The 19,555-nt window shown below is 37.7% G+C and overlaps 1 protein-coding gene across 2 annotated transcripts in view; it reads left to right on the plus strand.

Annotated features, from left to right (window-relative positions):
• DPP10 (dipeptidyl peptidase like 10) overlaps positions 1-19,555 on the plus strand; it is a 1,411,353-nt gene that overhangs the window by 866,241 nt on the left and 525,557 nt on the right. The gene's annotated exons all lie outside the window — the stretch shown is intronic.

Here is a 19,555-nt window from a genome sequence, read left to right on the forward strand (position 1 = left end):
CCATTGTATGTTACAGACTTCTTTTCTCGGGCTGCTTTCAGGATTTTCTCTTTGTCACTAAGACTTGTAAATTTTACTGTTAGGTGATGGGGTGTGGACCTATTTTTGTTGACTTTGAGGGGGGTTCTCTGCATCTCCTGGATTTTGATGCTTGTTCCCTTTGCCATATTAGGGAAATTCTCTCCAATAATTCTCTCCAATAGACCTTCTGCTCCCTTCTCTGTTTCTTCTTCTTCTGGAATCCCAATTATTCTAATGTTGTTTCGTCTTATGGTGTCACTTATCTCTCGAATTCTCCCCTCATGGTCCAGTAGCTGTTTGTCCCTCTTTTGTTCGGCTTCTTTATTCTCTGTCATTTGGTCTTCTATATCACTAATTCTTTCTTCTGCCTCATTTATCCTAGCAGTGAGAGCCTCCATTTTTGATTGCACCTCATTAATAGCTTTTTTGATTTCAACTTGGTTAGATTTTAGTTCTTTAATTTCTCCAGAAAGGGCTTTAATATCTCCAGAGAGGGTTTCTCTAATATCTTCCATGCCTTTTTCGAGCCCGGGTAGAATGTTCAGAATCGTCATTCTGAACTCTTGATCTGACATATTACCAATGTCTGTGTTGATTAGGTCCCTAGCCTTCGGTACTGTCTCTTGTTCTTTTGTTTGTGGTGATTTTTTCCACCTTGTCATTTTGTCCAGATAAGAGGATATGAAGGAGCAAATAAAATACTAAAAGGGTGGCAAAGACCCCAGAAAAATGTGCTGTAACCAAATGAGAAGAGACCCCAAATTGTAGGGGGGAGAAAGGGGATAAAAAGAGGTTCAGAAAAACAAAAAAAAAAAAAAAAGAAAAAAATTAAAAAAATAAAACAAAGATAAAATATAAAAAAGAAAGAAAAAATATATATATATTTAGATAAACTAGTCAAAAAACGTTAAAAAAGAAAAGGGTAAAAGTTTTAAAAAATTTAGCAGAAGAAGAAAAAAGAAAAAAAATTGAAAAAAGAAAAAAGAAAAAAAAAATTGAAGTAGCCGCAAGACTAAAGAATCATGGGGAGAAAGCCATGAGTTCCGTGCTTTGCTTTCTCCTCCTCTGGAATTGCTCTGCTGTCTTAGGAGTTGAACCTACTTTCCTTGATAGATGAACTTCGTCCTGGCTGGATATTTTGTTGATCTTCTGGGGGAGGGGCCTGTTGTAGTGACTCTCAAGTGTCTTTGCCCGAGGCGGGATTGCACCGCCCTTACCGGCGGCCTGACTAAGTAATCCGCTCGGGTTCGCTTTTGGGAGCTTCTGTTCCCTGAACGCTTTCCGTCGAGTTCCGGAGGACGGGAATGAAAATGGCGGCCTCCCAGTCTCCAGCCCGGAGGAACCGAGAGCCTGGGGCCCCACTCCTCAGTGCGCCCCCAGAGGACAGCACCCAATCACTCCCGTATCCCCAGCCTCTAGCCACGCTCTGAGCTCACCCAGCCCGCGACCAGTTCAAGGTAACCCCGAGCTGAGAGTTCAGTCCTCGGCTCTGTCTCTGAAGCCGGCTTCTCCGTTCTAATACCTGCGAGCTCTCTGACACTCTGACACCCCCGATCCTTCTGTGACCCTGCGGGACCTGGGGCCACGCTGACCCCGCGTGGGCTTCACCCCGGTTTAGCCTCTGGAGCAATGTCCCTCAGTGGAACAGACTTTTAAAAGTCCTGATTTTGTGCTCCGTTCCTCCGCCGCTTGCCGGGAGCCGGCCCCTCCCCCCGCGGTCTATCTTCCCGTCGTTTTAGATTCACTTCTCCGCCAGTCCTACCTTTCAGAAAGTGGTTGATTTTCTGTTTCTAGAGTTGCTGTTTTTCTTCTCTTCGATCTCCCGTTGGATTTGTAGGTGTTTGCAATGTTTAGATAAGCTATCGAGCTGATCTCCTGCTACCTGATGTAGTCTCAGCCTGCTACTTCTCCGCCATCTTGACTCCTCCTTACTGCTGATTGTCTTTAAAAAGAGAATTAGTATCTGCTCTTCCATCAGCTAAAAGATACATTGACTATAATATTGGAATGTGATGTAACTTGCCATACATCTAAATGCACGTGAAAATGAGCACGTAACAGGGAGCAAATGTGAAGGAACAGCAGGAGGGATCATTATATGCGCAGACTTCTTTTAAAATTTCTTGCAGTATATATTAACACTTTGGAATGTGTGCAAGTTGTATTGGTGACCTTTTTACACAGAACTCCAATGAGGAAAGACATCCCATTGTTAGATGAAACACTTTTCATTTCAAGCATGTAAGCAATCCTACCTGGTGGATTAAAGATCGATTGATCTCAGCAAGCAAAGAACATTGTTAAATTGGTCAGTCCTCTTTTCTGGCTTTCTCTTTTTGCTGGGAATGGAAAAAGAGAGGGCCCTGCTCTCTATTGTCTCAGTCTTGTACCTAGGGCCACAGCTGTCACAAAACCAAGAACAATTTGGGTTTGCTTTCATGTGTAATTACATTATAGCTGCTTCTCTTTGCCCTATAGTCATGTTTGCAATTTGTGATCACAGTATTAGTGGAAATAAAGTAATGATGTATTGTAGTTAATGAAGCATTTTCTCTGTTGTTTCCTCCTTGCCTTTATTTCTTCCCAGAGGTTAACATATGCATGTTAATTTTTATGTATGCTGTAGTTATGTTTCTATATATTATTTAGGGAAACTTTTACATTAGCTCTAATAAATAAACTGTTAAGTTTAAATCATAGTCTTTGCTCTACTTAATTCATTTGTATTTAGTCTTTTTTATTACTGCAGGAGGAAACAGCCCCAGTGTTTTATTTTTATGATAAAATACTCTGAGAAAGAGTTATTATGGTCCGAATACTGGTATGCAAAGATCATTAAAGTTTACACAACAATGCCTTTTCATAACATTTAGAGAGATTCTGGCTGATGCAGCTTTTGTGCTAATATTTCTGCCTTAAAATAAGAAACTTTAAGGAAGGATTTAATCCTTCTTAAGATCCTGGAAATGCTGGTATTATCATAAGTATAGATTTAGAAGCATTTAAGTAAATTTCATTTTACAGTATACAGGGGGAGTCACATCTTTTCACTTTGAAATTTTAAAATATTTATTTTCCTTTGTCAGGTGACCTATCAAGTTTAAAGTAAAAAATATAAGTAGAGGACAGAGAATTAAACCAGTAATGACTCATTCTTGACAACAGTAACCGGAATAGGGCTTGGGAAAAGGAAAAGAGGGTGCATTTGGAGGAGGGAGGCAAGGGTGCAGATTTGGGCTCGAGGGAGTTGATAAGAGAAAGAGGAAACGAAGTTGATTATTAAAAATCTTCTCTATAAAAAGTGCTTATTTTGAATGATCGTTTTGCTGCTCCCCATTAAAAATAAACAAGATCAGTGAGAAAGTAGCCAATTTTGATACGCTTTCAATCGCAAAGGGAGTGAGCAGATTTTTGTCAGGAAGTTTCCTTAAGTCTCACAACACTGATACGTTATGAACCAGGTGCACAGTAGAAGCCCATTATATTCAAATTCTCTGCTTCTCTCACAAGACCTTTTTGTGAGAGATGGCTAACATCTTACTGAAACAATAGTACAGACTAAGGTACGTATTCGTGATCTAGAAGAACTGATGAGAGTTATAATAATTGGATTTATTCACTCTAGACGGGCAGAAGATGTAGGACTCTAGGTCAGCATTTACGAAAATTATTAAATTGATAAATAAAACAGTGGATTCACCACATCGCAATGTATCAGAAAATGGAGGAGGGGTAGGGGCCTGTGAAGTTTTACTAAAATTTGAAAGAGACAAATGTCAGTGCAAATAGCAAGTAACAATACCTGGTTTGAACTTTGTACCTTTAACTCTATGTAAATTTTACACCGCCCCCCAAAAAAGTTAACACTACGTACAACAAAACAATAATCCGTGAACCTAGCTGCTGATTACATGGTTGTCACTGTGCATTTTCCTCAACTCGTCTATATGCTTAACAGTTTTTATAATAAAATATTTGGGGGAAAAAGTAAAACTACCTAAGATAGTGGTAAGAAAATATCTAATGCTTATTCAGGTAATGATAATTAAAAATGAAATTATTTTTGAAAAGCATTTTGATAGTCGTGGATTATATAAACAGTGTTCATTTCTGTAAAATCCCCAGTGTTCCAAACTTACAGGAATCCTGGACTAGATAAGCTGTGTTTGATCAAAAAGATCCAGTTTTGATATGCTTTTGATACAAAAGAAATTACAGCATACAAATATTGGGCAGAAAATTTCCTTAAGTCACATGATCTATTGCAAATCAGATGTGCAAGAGAAATATTTAAGTTCCCTGCTTCTGAGCATACAGCAACTCTATGTGAGCCTTGGCTCCAACCTTGTTGAACACTTTGCACTACAGACTGATGTAGGTGTATTTGGAACCTAGAATAGAGCAGGGATGAAAATAAAGTTGAAAATAGCCTTTACCTGGAGATTATTGTCTCAGCCCAAAAAATAGCACCGACGCTGGGTTAGTTAGCATCTCTTTAAGGCGGTACATTACGTGTTTTGGGGGAAGATACTTTCTTTCTTTTTTTTTTTTTTTTTTAAATCATGACATCAGTAATCATACACATACAATAAGCCTGTCTCTGATTTCTCTAACACTCCTGTTTTTTTTTTTTAAAGATTTTATTTATTTATTTAACAGATAGATCACAAGTAGGGAGAGAGGCAGGCATAGAGAGAGAGGAGGAAGCAGGCTCCCTGCCAAGCAGAGAGCCCGATGTGGGGCTCGATCCCAGGACCCCGGGACCATGACCTGAGCCGAAGGCAGAGGTTTTAACCCACTGAGCCACCAGGCGCCCCTCTAACACTCCTGTTAACACTTGTTGGGGATAATCTTCTTTCTGGTCAGCAAAGAGACCTTCTTTCTCCCCTTAAAAAGGTGCAGATAAGGCAAATCAAGTTTACGGCCCCTGAGACAGGATAAATCGCTGCTGACTGGCCCATCTTCCCACTTCTAATCCGCAAGGCAAAGGCTAAAGTGGTTATATGACCACAGATCAGGCTGTTTCTTTATCACATACCACTTTTTAAATCTTCCCCAGACTAAATATTCAAGGCCATTAGTAAAACGTTATTAAATCTGAAGACATAAAAATCCTGACTTTAAGCTTTACTGACCAACATAACATATTGAATTTTACTCACCACAAATTTCCAATAGCAGGTAAATTAATGGTGTGTTTTGTTTTTCCTCTTTAAATACTGGATGAAGCACATTCCTGCTATATGCTGATATCATAATAGTTGTCTTCCTGAACAATTTATACAGCTGCTGTATCAATATATTTTATTTATTCATGTGGTTTTCTATCACTATCTTAATGTAAATGATGGATGTGTTGACTCTTAAGCCCATTTATCCATAAAAATGAAATTGACTATTAGTTGGAAACTTTTGTGAGTTACATAGGCATGGGAATGTCAGAACTGAACTTTTATGACCATGAAAGGGTCACTGACCAGATCTTCATTGTAGACTCATTACTTTTCAACATATTCATCAAGAGGAGGACCTTGATAGTGACTGGACTTTATAAATCTACAGCACTGTGCTACTGTGCATTTCTAAAAACCCATTACATAGTATAGACCACGTATTCCCAAGCTTAAGACTGAGAAAATTCATTGCCATTCTGAAAGTTTACATAATCCAGAAAAAAAAAAATCTAGAACTGGAAAGTATTATAAGTCAAACATTGACTTCCTTATGTAACTTTCCTTTAACCATCCAAGACAGGCAATACCAGTTTCTGTTGTAAAATATTTCTGGAGAAAATCTTTATTCCATTTTTAAAAAAATTTTTTTTATTTTTTTTATTAACATATAATGTATTACTAGCCCCAGGGGTACAGGTCTGTGAATCGTGAGGTTTACACACTTCATAGCACATACCTTCCCCAATGTCCGTAACCCAACCACCCTCTCCCTACCCCCTACCCCTGGCAACCCTCAGTTTGTTTTATGAGATTAAGAGTCTCTTATGGTTTGTCTCCCTCCGGATCCCATCTTGTTTTATTTATTCTTCTCCTACCCCCCTAACCCCCCCTGTTGCATCTCCACGTCCTCAGGGAGATCACATGATAGTTGTCTTTCTCCGATTGACTTATTTCACTAAGCATGATACCCTCTAGTTCCATCCACGTCATCGCAAATGGCAAGATTTCATTTCTTTTGATGGCTGCATAGTATTCCATTGTGTATATATGCCACATCTTCTTTATCCATTCATCTGTTGATGGACATCTAGGTTCTTTCCATAGTTTGGCTATTGTGGACATTGCAGCCATAAACATTGAGGTGCACGTGCCGCTTCTTTTATTCCATTTAAATAATGTTGGATGTATACCCAGTCATTTATTGTGTCCAGTTACTCATCTAACTTTCTTTAGTGCTATGTAATCCTTTATGAATCTAAATTTGACCTTCATAGAAATTAATCACTTCTGACAACACCCTCTGTGTATAAACTTCCGATACGTGTAAAACTAAATGATATTTGTTTTTATATACATATATACTCACATAAAACAATTATATTTTCTATATGTATTTAGATTTTAGCTATAACATACAGTTTAGATTCTTTGGGTTTTATTTTAGAACAGCATTCTTTACACTTTGTTGTTAAATAGAAACAAGAAAGTCTAGAAACTCAAATAAGTACAAATTAGTACAACTACTAAGAAAAAATAACCACTACCTTTTTTTTAATTGAAGTACATTTGACAAAATTACATTAGTTTCAGGTGGGCACAATAGTGATTTGACAAGTCTATACCTTATGCTCTGCTTGAAGTGTAGCTAAAATCTGTTACCATACGACATTATTACAAATCTATTGATTCCATTACATATGCCAAGACTTTTCATCCTTGGGACTTATTTATTCCATAAGTGGAAGCTTGCACCTCTCAATCCCTTCCACCCATTTGCCCACTCTTCCACACTCCTCCCCTCTGGCAACCGTCAGTTCTCTGTATTTATAAGTCTATTTCTACTTTTTGTTTATTGGTTTATTTTGTTTTTTTTTAGATTCCACGTATAAGTGAAATCATATGGTACTTCTCTATCTCTGACTTACTTCACTTCACATAATACCTTTTAGGGCTATCCACTTTGTCACAAATGGCAAGATATCCTTTTTTTTTTTTTTTTTTTTTTTTTAGTAGCTGAGTAATACTCCATTGTATTTATATACTACAACTTGCTTTGTCTATCTGTTGATGAGCATTTGGGCTGCTTCCATATCCTGGCTGTTGTAAAAATGCTTTAGCAAACATAGGTTAAAAAGTACTTCTTGAAAAATTCTTGGGATCTAAATGATTTGTCTTTAAAACATATGATGTGACTTTTGCTCACTACTCCATTCTGAATTATGCTTGCTTGAAAATCCCATACTTTAACTTATTAATTAGATAGACTTCTACTCATCAGATGTTTAGGCAGAATGGCTTCTCTGTGGAAGGACTTTGAATTTATTCTGTAGTTTACCAATCCCTTGCATGCTGCTATGTCATCCAAAGTGGTGTATGTCCAAATCCGGGGAGCATAGCCTTAGTAGGTCGCAGGTATAATATATTTACTGTTATTTCCCCAAAATTGTTTCTTAGAGCTACTAAACATGGAGGTATCAAATTGAAGCATTTACTTCTAAGGAACTGAGCATTATGTGCTGTTACGAAGTATGCTGATGAGGATGGTGACTAAATCCTGGAAATGTGCCTGTTGCGAAAGTTTAAAAGATAGGTGATTTTCAAGTTTGGACTACCCCATGTCAAAGGCATCTCACCATATTTCTCACAGTGTGCCATTTATTTTTGTGGATTCCCCTAGGTGCAAGATCTGTCACTCAAGTTTAAGGCACAGGTCCTTTGAAATGTTTATAATCACATTAAACTGACCCATTTCTTGAGTGCCTGTATACATTAACCAATGGCACGGACTGGGAAGTCAACCATAGTGCTAAGACATAAATTGAGAAAGAAAAGGAAAATGGCCTTGTAGCCTGCAGGATCAGGAGGCATTTCAGGGAAGCTAGATGGACATCCAGAAGTTGCTTGGTGGAGTGGGATTGAATGAAGAACATCTGTTTGACAATTCCAATAGTTCATAGAGCCCAACATGTCCTTATATATTCATGTCTTCAATAAGGATTTATGTTTTTGAGGGATCAGCATGGTCAAGAACCAGGAGTGTATGGCTGGCATGGGCTACGTACTCAACTTTTCCAGATGCAGTCATCAGAATACAGGGGTATCTTTCTCTGTAGACAGGGCCTCATTCTCTTTCTTATGATTCAGCTCTAAGAATGCATTTCTTCCTTTTATTCCCCCAGTTCACTGCTCTGCCACCAAGTGGTGCAGACAAGCTTCTGATAAGGAAAATGTTCAACTGTTCAGAAACTGTGGAATTTAATAACATGCAGCAGTATTAATGTTAGTGCATGCCATGTGGGGGGATAGGCAGAATGGGGATTCAGAAATTATTTTTAAAAAGAAGAAAAGGGATGGTGGGTAGCTCAGTTGGTTAAGCATCTGCCTTCAGCTCAGGTCATGTTCCCAGGTTCTTGGGGTCCAGCCTTGTGTTGGGCTCCCTGCTCAGTGGGGAGCCCGCTTCTTCTCCCACTCCCCCGGCTTGTGTTCTTGCTCTTTCTCTCTGTCAAATAAATACATAAAATCTTTTAAAAAGTTATACTTAGGGGCGCCTGGGTGGCTCAGTGGGTTAAAGCCTCTGCCTTCGGCTCAGGTCATGATCCCGGGGTCCTGGGATCGAGCCCCGCATCGGGCTCTCTGCTCTGCAGGGAGCCTGCTTCCTCCTCTCTCTCTGCCTGCCTCTCTGCCTAGTTGTGATTTCTCTCTGTCAAATAAATAAAATATTAAAAAAAAAGTTATACTTAAAAAAACATAATGGAGAGAAAAGAGGAGAGATGGATGGACAGTTTTGCTAGATTCATATGTCCTGACTGATCCTTTTGAAAGTTCACATGTGATCACTGAAATCAAAATCAGCATGCATGTCTGTAAACCTCAGCCCTTACTGAAGGAGCAAACTAGGCTTAGAGAAACAAAAGCAGTACAGTTAAAAAAAGAGCAGAGAATCTGAATGGACATTTTCTCAAGAAGACATAGAGGTGTTCAAGAGGTACATGAAAGGGTACTCAGCCTCACTAATCATCGGGCAACTGCAAATCAAAACCCCAGTGAGGTATCACTTCCCACCTATTCGAATGGCTGTTACCAAAAAGATAAGAGTTACCATGTGTTGATGAGGATATGGAGAAACACTCTTGGTGGGATTGTATATTGGTTCAGCTCCTGTGGAAAACAGCGTGCAAGTTCCTCAAAAATTAAAAATAAAACTAGCACATAATGGCAACAATCCAACTTCTGGGTATATATCTAAGGGAAATGAAATTATGGTCTCAAAGAGATATCTGTACTCCCATGTTCACTGATGCATTATTCACAATAACTGAGATACAGAAATAAACTAAGTGAATGCCTGCATATGAAAAGATAAGATGCGATATATACACATACATGTGTGTACTTACGTACATAGAAGCGCACACACCATGAAATACTATTCAGCTGTAACAAAGAAGGAAACCTTGCTCTTTGTGACAACATGGATGAACTTTGAGGGCATTATATTAAGTGAGAAAAGTCAGAGAGAGAAAGACAAATACTGCATGTTCATTTACATGTGAAATCTAAAAAAAGCCGCACTGGTAGAAACAGTAGAATGGTGGTTGCGAGAGGCTGAGGAGTGGGGAAATGGGGTGATGATGGCCAAGGGTTCAGATTTCAGTTTAAAGATGAATAAACTGTAGTTAACAATACCCTATTATATACGTGGAAGTTTGAGCCAGTAGATTGCTAATGTTCTCACCACAAAAAGAAAGGGCGGTTATGTGAGATGATGGATGGGTTAACCAACCCACCTGTGGCCGGTGTTTCCCAGTTTACGAGTTCATCACATCATCAGTCTGTATGTCTTACTCCTGCACATTAGCTCCATGTCAGTTATAGCTCAATAAAGCTGGGGGACATGAGAGAATAGATCTTTCCTGAAAAGAAAGACACTGAATCTCACTGTTAGAGTGCATTCTATGCTACTCATTCCCACCCAGTTTAGTAGATGCAGTTTAGTGGGTGAGACATATAAGAGCGGACAATCAGATGAAATTTGATAAGAGCTACCATGGGGATAGAGCCAAGGTGCCATGCATTAGTTGGGGAGGGTGCCTCGTGCAGCTTTGGGGCATCATTGAAATCATTCTGGAGAGGCCCAGAAGGCCATCGTGATATAGTATGCACGCATTGACTGGAAAGGTGATTTATGAAGAGAGGATGCTTCTGGTCTTAGAGAGTCATTTGTTTACCAAATATACATTGAGATCCTACTATGCATCAGGCTCTATTAACACTATGGACACAGTGAACAAAAGAAAGATTCAACTTACATGGTGTTCTTGTGCTAGTAGATAGATTTTGGGTTTTTTGGTGTTAGGTTATGTAAATTTACATCTGGAAGAGATTGTTTCGTTTTGCTCTTACTTTCCGTTCCGGTCTCCCCTTTGTTTTTTGCTTCTGCCGAGGAGTTACAAAATAGGATTTATAATTTTTCTTCTTTGAAAAGTTTCAAATTATCTTTTCAAATGTCTTCTGCAAGACTTAATGACATGAAAAATGGCTAGGTTCATGTTGGTAAGCTTTTCATTTGTGATTAGTAATATGGAATCCATACATCAATGTATTTTAGGAGAGGGAAGCTTATGATTGGTTTGAGACAGCTTTTAAACATCTTCAAATTCCCAGTGCTTTTTATGCTAATAGATCTCGCCAGAAAGTGCTGCTGCTGATTTTACAGGAAGGAGAGACTCAAGGTTGCCTAGCTTTTCCTGACGGGTGATTATCATTCCCACCTCCTTCTCCCCAACTCAGACATAAGGTTGATAGAATTTTATTCTCTTCTCTTGGAGAATGAAAATATAAGACCTATAAAATAAAATAAAATAAAATAAAATTATAAGGTAGATTTAAACTACCCATAAGCTAATAATTCTGGCAAAATGAGCTTTGAGAGCACACCTCTTTTCAAAGTGCATGGGGGATGGTCTGTTTTGAACTAGCAGCACTGAGGGGACATTCTGAGGACTGCTGCAGATACTGGCTACTGTATTCACAAAGCCTAGGGAAAAAGAAGACTGTCTTCAGCAGATGAATAGAAACAGTGGCTGGCTTTGAGGCAAGTAATTGCCTTACTCACCCATACAAAAATTTCAGCCAGAGAAGTCCTCCTTTAAGCGGAGCACGAATAATGCGTGATGCATACTTATGCAGATAAAGTACAGCTCACCTTGGATTTATTTAATTATTCCTGGTCCATAAGGTTTCTGAAAAATAGCTAGAATACTCCTTTACTGCAGGACTGAATAAAACGCCCAAATCTCTGTTAATTTTTTTTCTTCATTGAATGGTGTGTATATATATATAATAGATAACCTGTTAGAATTGGTGGTAACCAACACAGAGGGGTAAAGAAGTTCAAGCACACATATCCTTAACATTTCTAATTAAAAGAAGCATAGGAATATTAATTACCACAGTGGACATATAATTTATTTCTTTCCCTCTTAAATACCTAGATGATACTTATTAACATTTTAATGGCAAAAACGATAAAAATAATTAAAAGCACATTTAGTTCCTGTTCTGCCCCATTTCATTAATTTCTGATTTTTTTCTTTTGAAGAAAAAGTTGTATAATTGATGTCTTAACTACAGCTGCCTCGTTATGATATTAAATTTCTGTATGTGAAGAGGGAATTAGATTTTCTCCTACACACATGCTATCTTTGACACACATACTGTCTTTAAATGTTTTTTTTTTTTTTAAAGTAGCTCTATTTCCATTCCTACTATTTAAAAGGCAGAGTTGGAAAAAATAAAAATAAAAAAAATAAAAGGCAGAGTTGGAAAGTTTTACAGTCAAGTGAATGTATACTTTCAAAGTTTATTATGTTTTATTTTTTTCAGCGTTCATATCAATAGATGCTCACTAAATAAATGTTAAAAATTAAGTTTTGAGCTCTACTACCTGTAACTATTTCAATCGGATACTGTTTTTGACTCCTGAAAAACTCTAAGGTTTTCCTGCTGAAAGAGGTGAATTCTTCCTACCCACCAGCTTTTCCTCTGGCAAGTCTTACTGAGAAAAGGCGCTTGCTCCTGAAGAGAGGACTTTCCAGATCGGACTCAGTGCTGACTTACTGGGAAGGTTTTTGGCTTGGGACATGGTGGTGTACAAGTGCAGTTAGTTAACGTAAGGCGATCTCGTGAAGTGCCAAATGTTTCCCCAGATGCTCGGCAGCTTCTAAAGGTCAGCCATGTTTGAAGAGCACATTAATAGTGCTGGCTTTGAATTTAGCTGGACTGGAGCTACTTTGGTTCTTTTCAAGCTCTCGTGTTTTGCCAGTGGCATATACTGCTCTTCTTCTTTTTTTTTTTTTTTTTAAAGATTTTATTTATTTATTTGACAGAGAGAGAGATCACAAGTAGGCAGAGAGGCAGGCAGAGAGAGAGGAGGAAGCAGGCTCCCCGCAGAGCAGAGAGCCCGATGCGGGGCTCGATCCCAGGACCCCGAGATCATGACCTGAGCTGAAGGCAGCGGCTTAATCCACTGAGCCACCCAGGCGCCCCTATACTGCTCTTCTTAACCTTTATTTGGAATGGTATTTGACTACTGAAATGTACCATTAACCCTCAGAAAAGGCAGCAAATTAAACACACTTTGTTCAACTCAAAGGGGTAACTAGGAATGAGGTTTTCCTTAGGTTGGGGTGAAAATGTGACATTTTTCTGCCTTTCTCATCTGTCTTCTAGGGAAGAGTCAACATAGATTGGGTCTTTGGCATACCTAACATTAGCATCACCAAGGACCTCTCTCTTTTCTGGAACTGTATTGCTTGGAGTACCTAACAGTACAATATTGAATTTTTAAAAAATCTTCCTGTTTTTTCCTCCCCTAATGTTGATAAACGATTGTCCTTCCCAAAGAGATTGTTACTTATTTCAATCATTGAGCTTATCTGGAGTCCTTCCTGTCTTCCTTCTTCCTGCTCTCTTTCCTTTTCTTCTTCCTTTTTTCCACTCTTCTGTCTTTCATCCAGCATAAATTGACATCTACCTTAGCAACAGGCAGAAGTCAGACTTACACTTCATAAATTCTTGTGTTTACTAAGACTTCATAGCAGTCTTCAAACTATCTGTTTCAAAGGACCTACTTTTCCTGACTCACTGATAGTTAATACTCATTTTTTTTTAAATTCTTCAAAATTGAGGGACATGGTTACAACACTTAAGTTTATGCATACTAAACAGTTTATGGAAAGCTTTTACTGGCATTATTTCTTGGAAGGCTCACAAATATATACAAGTTTGGGATATCATATCTATTTTCTATGTGAAGAACGTGGGGCTGTGTCTCATCTAGTAGATAGGAAAGTGGGGATAGGTTTGTGACATGCTTGATACATCAAACTGTGCCCAGTGGTGTTATTTGGATATACAATGCTGTTTCAGTTTGATGCCTAAGAAAATGAAAGCTTTACTTTAAATCACACAAGTAATTACTAACATGGGCAGACCAGGCTACTTGGTTTACTATTTTCTATCCCTCTACAATGAATCTTTCACTTAAGACGTAAGTAATCTCTAGACAAGTTAGTTGTATATCACACATTGATGTAAAATTAGTTTAAAAAGAGTACTGAAAATTAAGAATTGAAATTCTGAAAGGATCTTTAAGGTAAAGATCAAATATTAAGCCAAAAAATGATTTCTTAGTTTGTTATATTCATATATTCTATAAATATGGGTATCAAAAACTGCATGGGCAATACAATCCAATGAGAAATGACTAGATTCTTCCCTGATCATAAGCCAGAGGTTAAAGTACTAAAAACCTTAGAAGACTGAACCTTCTCATTTCCTGAAATTAGGTTCAAAGTCGGGATTGTCTGGCTCGTTAGCAATTTGTGCAAGGTAATCAACCATAGAAATTTAGGGCTATTGATCAAGTTTATAGATCACTGAGATTCTTTCAGTGTTCTTGATCCACAAACACAGCCCCTGAGATGAGTTGATGGGTATGCTGCTGGAATGTCTCTTCTTAGATTTCAGACGAAGATAACTAGTTCATCTCCTAGTCTCCATGTGGCTGAATGCATTCCTCAAGATTAAAGACCCTGTTCTTAATTCTTAATTTTACTGCTTCAAGCTAAATATTTTGTAACCATTTACTATGTGCTGTGCTAGGTGTTGAGGATGCAGAGATGGGTATGAAGTGGTCTCTGACAAGGTGGAACTCATTTGAGACTAAAGCTTGATTTGGCGAACAACGAATACAGAGGAGGATAGCGAAAGTGATCATTCTGTCTTAGGCACCACTCATTGGGTCTATAATTATAGTAGATTTTGTCCATTGTGTATGTACTAGGGCTATACGTAGCTAATTGGACATGGAAATCCTGATGTACTGGCTACAAAGCCACTAGGTCATAACGCTTCCACTAAATTCCTCTGAGGCCAAGATGCATCATTTTAGCAGTTCCAGAACTTAAACCACTCCAGGGCTTAATTTCTGTGGTTCAGGTACTCACACTTTAGTGTGCCAAGGAAAGATGCACAGGAATCATGGAGAGTTTGTTAAAATAACTGCTGCTCAGCCTTTCCACAGAAACACAGTAGGTCTGTGGTAGGGCTAAATAATTTGTGTTCCTATAATCTCAGAGGTGACACCGACCTTATGTGAGTAGCTCTGACCTAGGGCAATGTTTGTCAAACTTTAACATAGAGCAGAATCATCTGGAAGGCTTTTTAAAAAAAATTACCAGGCTTGCCCTGACCATGGAGATTCACAAGGTCTGGGGTGGGACTGAATGATTTTTATTTCCAGCAGGCCTTCAGATTCCCACTCAGCAGCATAAAGGTCAGTTGCAGACTGCTGGTTCATGGACTGCACTGAGTGAAGGCGCCATCTCAGCGGATCAGCAGAAGCAACCTACTAAGAATCCCAAGTTTTAAAAAATGTAAAACCTTTGATCCAAATAAGCACTTCACTTACCATGGAGTTCTCATCAGTGCGGTAGAAAAAAAGTGACAAACTGTGAACGGCATGAATCTAATGGACACTTTTAAGAAGCAGTAAGGACTATAAGTAATAATTGGTTATGATACATAAGAAAGGTGTTCTCGTTACAGAAGGAAAAGTAGACAGCTTGAAGAACAAGTGATGACTTGTAGGACTCTGTCTCCTTAGACATCAGGTTTTTTTTTTCTCTTTTGAAAAAGTTTGTCCATGCATTCTCTTTTTAACATGAACATATGAAATGACTAGAAACTTTGAATGATACAAAAAGTGGACTTGGACACTAGCACTAGAAATACCGGTCATGTAGAACACAAAGTTAGGTTAGGGCCGAGGGCTGGGGAATTCCACAGTTTCAAACAAGCCCCAGAAGAAATCAGTAAAGGAAATGGAGCAATGGCTAGCACAGGAGGAGTCAAGAAAAAAAACAGGCAAACAAAACCAGGAGAATGTGGTGTCATAGGAACCAAGAAAATGTTTTCCTGGGAGGATTTAATGGTTAATGGATGAGAATGCTGCTACGAGGTCATGTAAGAAAATAGAAAATGTGTCTGATTTGGCACCATAGGGATCGTGAAGGCCTCTCATTTGAGTGTTGTGGGAAACCCCAAGTGTCCTTCCTTACAGAAAGTAGGTATAATGAGAAAACGGATGTCAGAAATAAACAATTGTGTCTGTGTATTTGTGTCCATGGATCATTTTTTCTTTGACCTATGGTTTCTAAAGTTTTTCTTACTAATGTCATACTTTTTTTCATTAGCACAGATTTAGATTGCCTTTCAATATTTGGCTTCTGTCTTTACTTTGTTTTAAAATTAATCTAAATTCATGTGGCAATTATTCCAGATGAATTTTAAGATCATTTTCTTGTTTTAAGAACAGAAGAGTTCTGTTAGGATTTTTATTGGAATTACTTTTAAAATTTTTCCGTTACTCTAGAAAAATGAGCATGTTTACTGTACTAAATTTTCTTTACCAGGAAGTGATCCCCTTCATCTTTCAAGTGGTCTTAAATCCTCCAGGGAAATCTTGTGGTCTTCTTTCTTTGGACACTAAAACTTTCTAAAGTAATTTCATATGTATCTGCTGCTATTGTGAATTCTGTTACCTACATTTTTAAAATTGTGGCAAGATATGTAAAACATAAAATTTCCCATTTTAATTATTTTACAATGTATAGTTCTCTGATACTAAATATATTCACATTGTTGTGCAACAATCACCACTCCCCATCCCGGACCTTTTTTTGTCTTTTTAGACTGAAACCTCATGTACACTAAACAATAACTCCTCCCTTCCTTCTCCTCTAGCCCAGCCCCAGGTAGGCAGCATTCCCATTTCTGTCTCTATACATTTGATTGTTCTAGGTAACATCTATTTGTATGACTGGAATCTTAAAATATTTGTCCTTTTGTTGAGCATAGTGTTTTCAAGGTTAATCCTTGTGGTTCAATCGTGTGGTTGTATGTGTCAGTATTTCCTTTCTTTCTAAGGATGAGTAATATTGCATTGTACCTATACAACATGTTTTCATTTCCCATTCATCCATTGATGGACCTTTGGGTTGCTTCCACTTTCTGGTTGTTATGAAGAATATTGCTGTGAACACGTGCGAATATCTGTTCAAATTGCTGATTATTGAGGTTCCCTTCATCTGTCTTTGGTTACTATTCACAGGGAATAGCTTTTCCTTCCTTTTGCTTTCCTCTCAGGTGTTTCCTTAGGTCTAAAGTGAGTCTTTTGTAAACAGCGTATATTCAAGTATTGTTCTTTTTGTTTTCCCTTTATCCATTTTGCCAATCTGGTTTTTTGATTGGAGCACTTGATTCTTTTACTTTAAAAATAATTACTCAGAGAAGGACTTACTATTGCCATTTTGTTTGTTTTTCTCTGTGCCCTATAGCATTTTGTCCCTCATTTCCTTTTTTAGTGCTTTATTTACGTTTAATTGGAATTTTTGTCTAAGGTGTTTTGATCCCATTCTCATTTCCTTTTGTGTAAATTTTAAAGAATTTTTTTGTAGTTATCATGGTGATTATATATTATATCCAAAAGTTATAAAAATCTAGTTTAAATGAATACCACATAACATCAGTTGGATATAAAAAATCTTTTATAGCACTATCCTTCCTGTGTTATTAATGTTGTAAATTACATCTTTTTATTGTATACTCATAACTTAAATTTGCAATTATTGTGTGTGTGTGTGTGTGTGTGTGTGTGTTATAAATCCTGTGGAAGACTAAAATGTGAAGTTAGGAGCCGAAATTACAATAACACTGTTTTTTATATTTGTCCTCATATTTACCATTATGGAAGAAGTTTGTGTCTTCATATGGCCTCAGGTTACTGCCTAGCATTTTGATTTCAACTTAGATTCTCTATGGCATTTCAGGTGGGACAAGTCTAATGACAATAACCTTCCTCATCTTATGTTTGTCTGGAATGTCTTAATGTCTTTCTCTTCTTCAAAAGATAGTTTTGCTTGACATAGAATTATTGATTTTTTTTTTCTTTCAGCACTTTCAATATATCATCCCACTGCCTCTGGTCTTCAACGCTTCTGCTGAGAAATCCTCTGAAAATCTTAGTGTAGATACCTATAAGCAATGAGTTACTTTTCTCTTCATTCTTTCAAGACTCTCTTTTTGGCGTTGGCTTTTGGTAGTTTGATTACATGTGTTAAATGTGGGTCTCTGTGTTTTCTCTGCTTGGAGTTCATTTGTGCTTCTTGTGTTTTCATATCCCTGTCTTTCATCAAGTCTAGAAAGTTTCAGTCATTATTTCTTCAAATAAACTTTCTGACCCTTTCTTTCTTCTCTTTCTGGGATTCCTATAATGTATATATTGATTCACTGGATAGTGTCTGTTAAGTCTCTTAGTTTCTGTTCACTTTTCTTCATTCTTTTTTTCTTTTTGCTCTTCAAACTTAATAATTTCAAATGACCAGTCTTCACTGATATTTTTTCTGCTGACTGAGTCTCATGTTGAACCCCTCTAGGGGGTTTTTCAGTTCAGTTATTTTTCAACCCGGAATTTCTGTTTCTTTTTTTTTTTTAATAATTTCTGTAGTTTTATTAATATATTTGGCTTTTATTTCATTTTTCTGATTTCCTTTAGTTGTTTGAGTATATTTCATACAGTCATTTTAACATCTTGCTGTAGTAATTTTGAAAGCTTTGTTACTTTACAGTGGATTTCAAGAGATTTATTTTGTTCATTTGAGGGGACTCTTTTCCCCTGATTGTTTCTATTCCTTGTGATCTTTTGCTGAAAATTGGGCATTTAAAAATATTGGCACCTCTCTCAGTCTTTGTAGACTGGCTCTGTGCAGAGGAAGATTGTAAATTAGTGTAGTGAGAAGGCTCAAGATCATCTCAGATCTTTATGCAACATTTGCCTTCCTTGGGTTTCTGTGTACATTTTCTTCCCAACTCCCCTGTATATATGGTTGTTTAGAAGTTTCACCCTACTTTCTCTGGAGGCCCTAGGTGTTCTACTTTGTTTCCTCTGCCTATAATTTCTTGCTCTCATGTTCTGCATATCTGCGGTTCTATGCGTTTTTCATCTACTGTGGAAACTACCACTGCCTTCCAGGGCTTCCAACTTGACATCCAGTCTGTGTAGCCACTCTCAGTGACCTCCAAGCAAGGCAGGACAGAAATGAGTCTCTCAAGTAGCCCACAGACAGTCGAGAAGGTACAAACAAGTTCCATTCATTGCCTTCCTTTTGAGGGAAAGAACTGGGATTGGCCTACTTCCTCTTGACCATGCTTCACTGTGTAGGGGGCAAGGGGAGGGTATAGCATTAAAGAGTGTCTCCTCAATTTTTTTTTTTTTTTTTTTTTGGATGTGGCTTTTTCTTGATTGGGCTTTTGCTTGCTTGCTGCAGATCCTTAATTGGTTGGTAGCAGAGCTCCCGCAAACTATTTTAATCAGTCTTTAGTTGCTTACTTGTATGCTTGATGTGGGGAGAATGAGGGCCTAGTGCCTCTTGGTCTGCCCTCTTGCTGAGATCGGATCAGTTTTTTGTTTGTTTTTTAAATGCTGTGTTTTTTTAGTTGTGGTTTTGAACCCTAAACATGTTCAGAGTCAGAGATGCTCATACAATCCCTAAATCGTAATAGAAATTTAAAACAATTACTGCATAATATGTATATTTCTTTCATAATATATTGATGATACCTGTCATCTTTGTTTTCTAATTTAATGATGATCTATCTAGGAGTGTGTCACCAACATTGTAATTATTGAAGAAAGATAAGTGTCAAAGTATAACTGAGATAATTACTCATTCTTTTATAAACAAGTAAGTGGCGAAAAAATAAAACCAAATCAGAACTAAAAATAATAAAGCAAATAG

This window comes from Meles meles, chromosome 9 (assembly GCF_922984935.1).
Source record: "Meles meles chromosome 9, mMelMel3.1 paternal haplotype, whole genome shotgun sequence".
NCBI classification, from domain to species: domain Eukaryota; kingdom Metazoa; phylum Chordata; class Mammalia; order Carnivora; family Mustelidae; genus Meles; species Meles meles.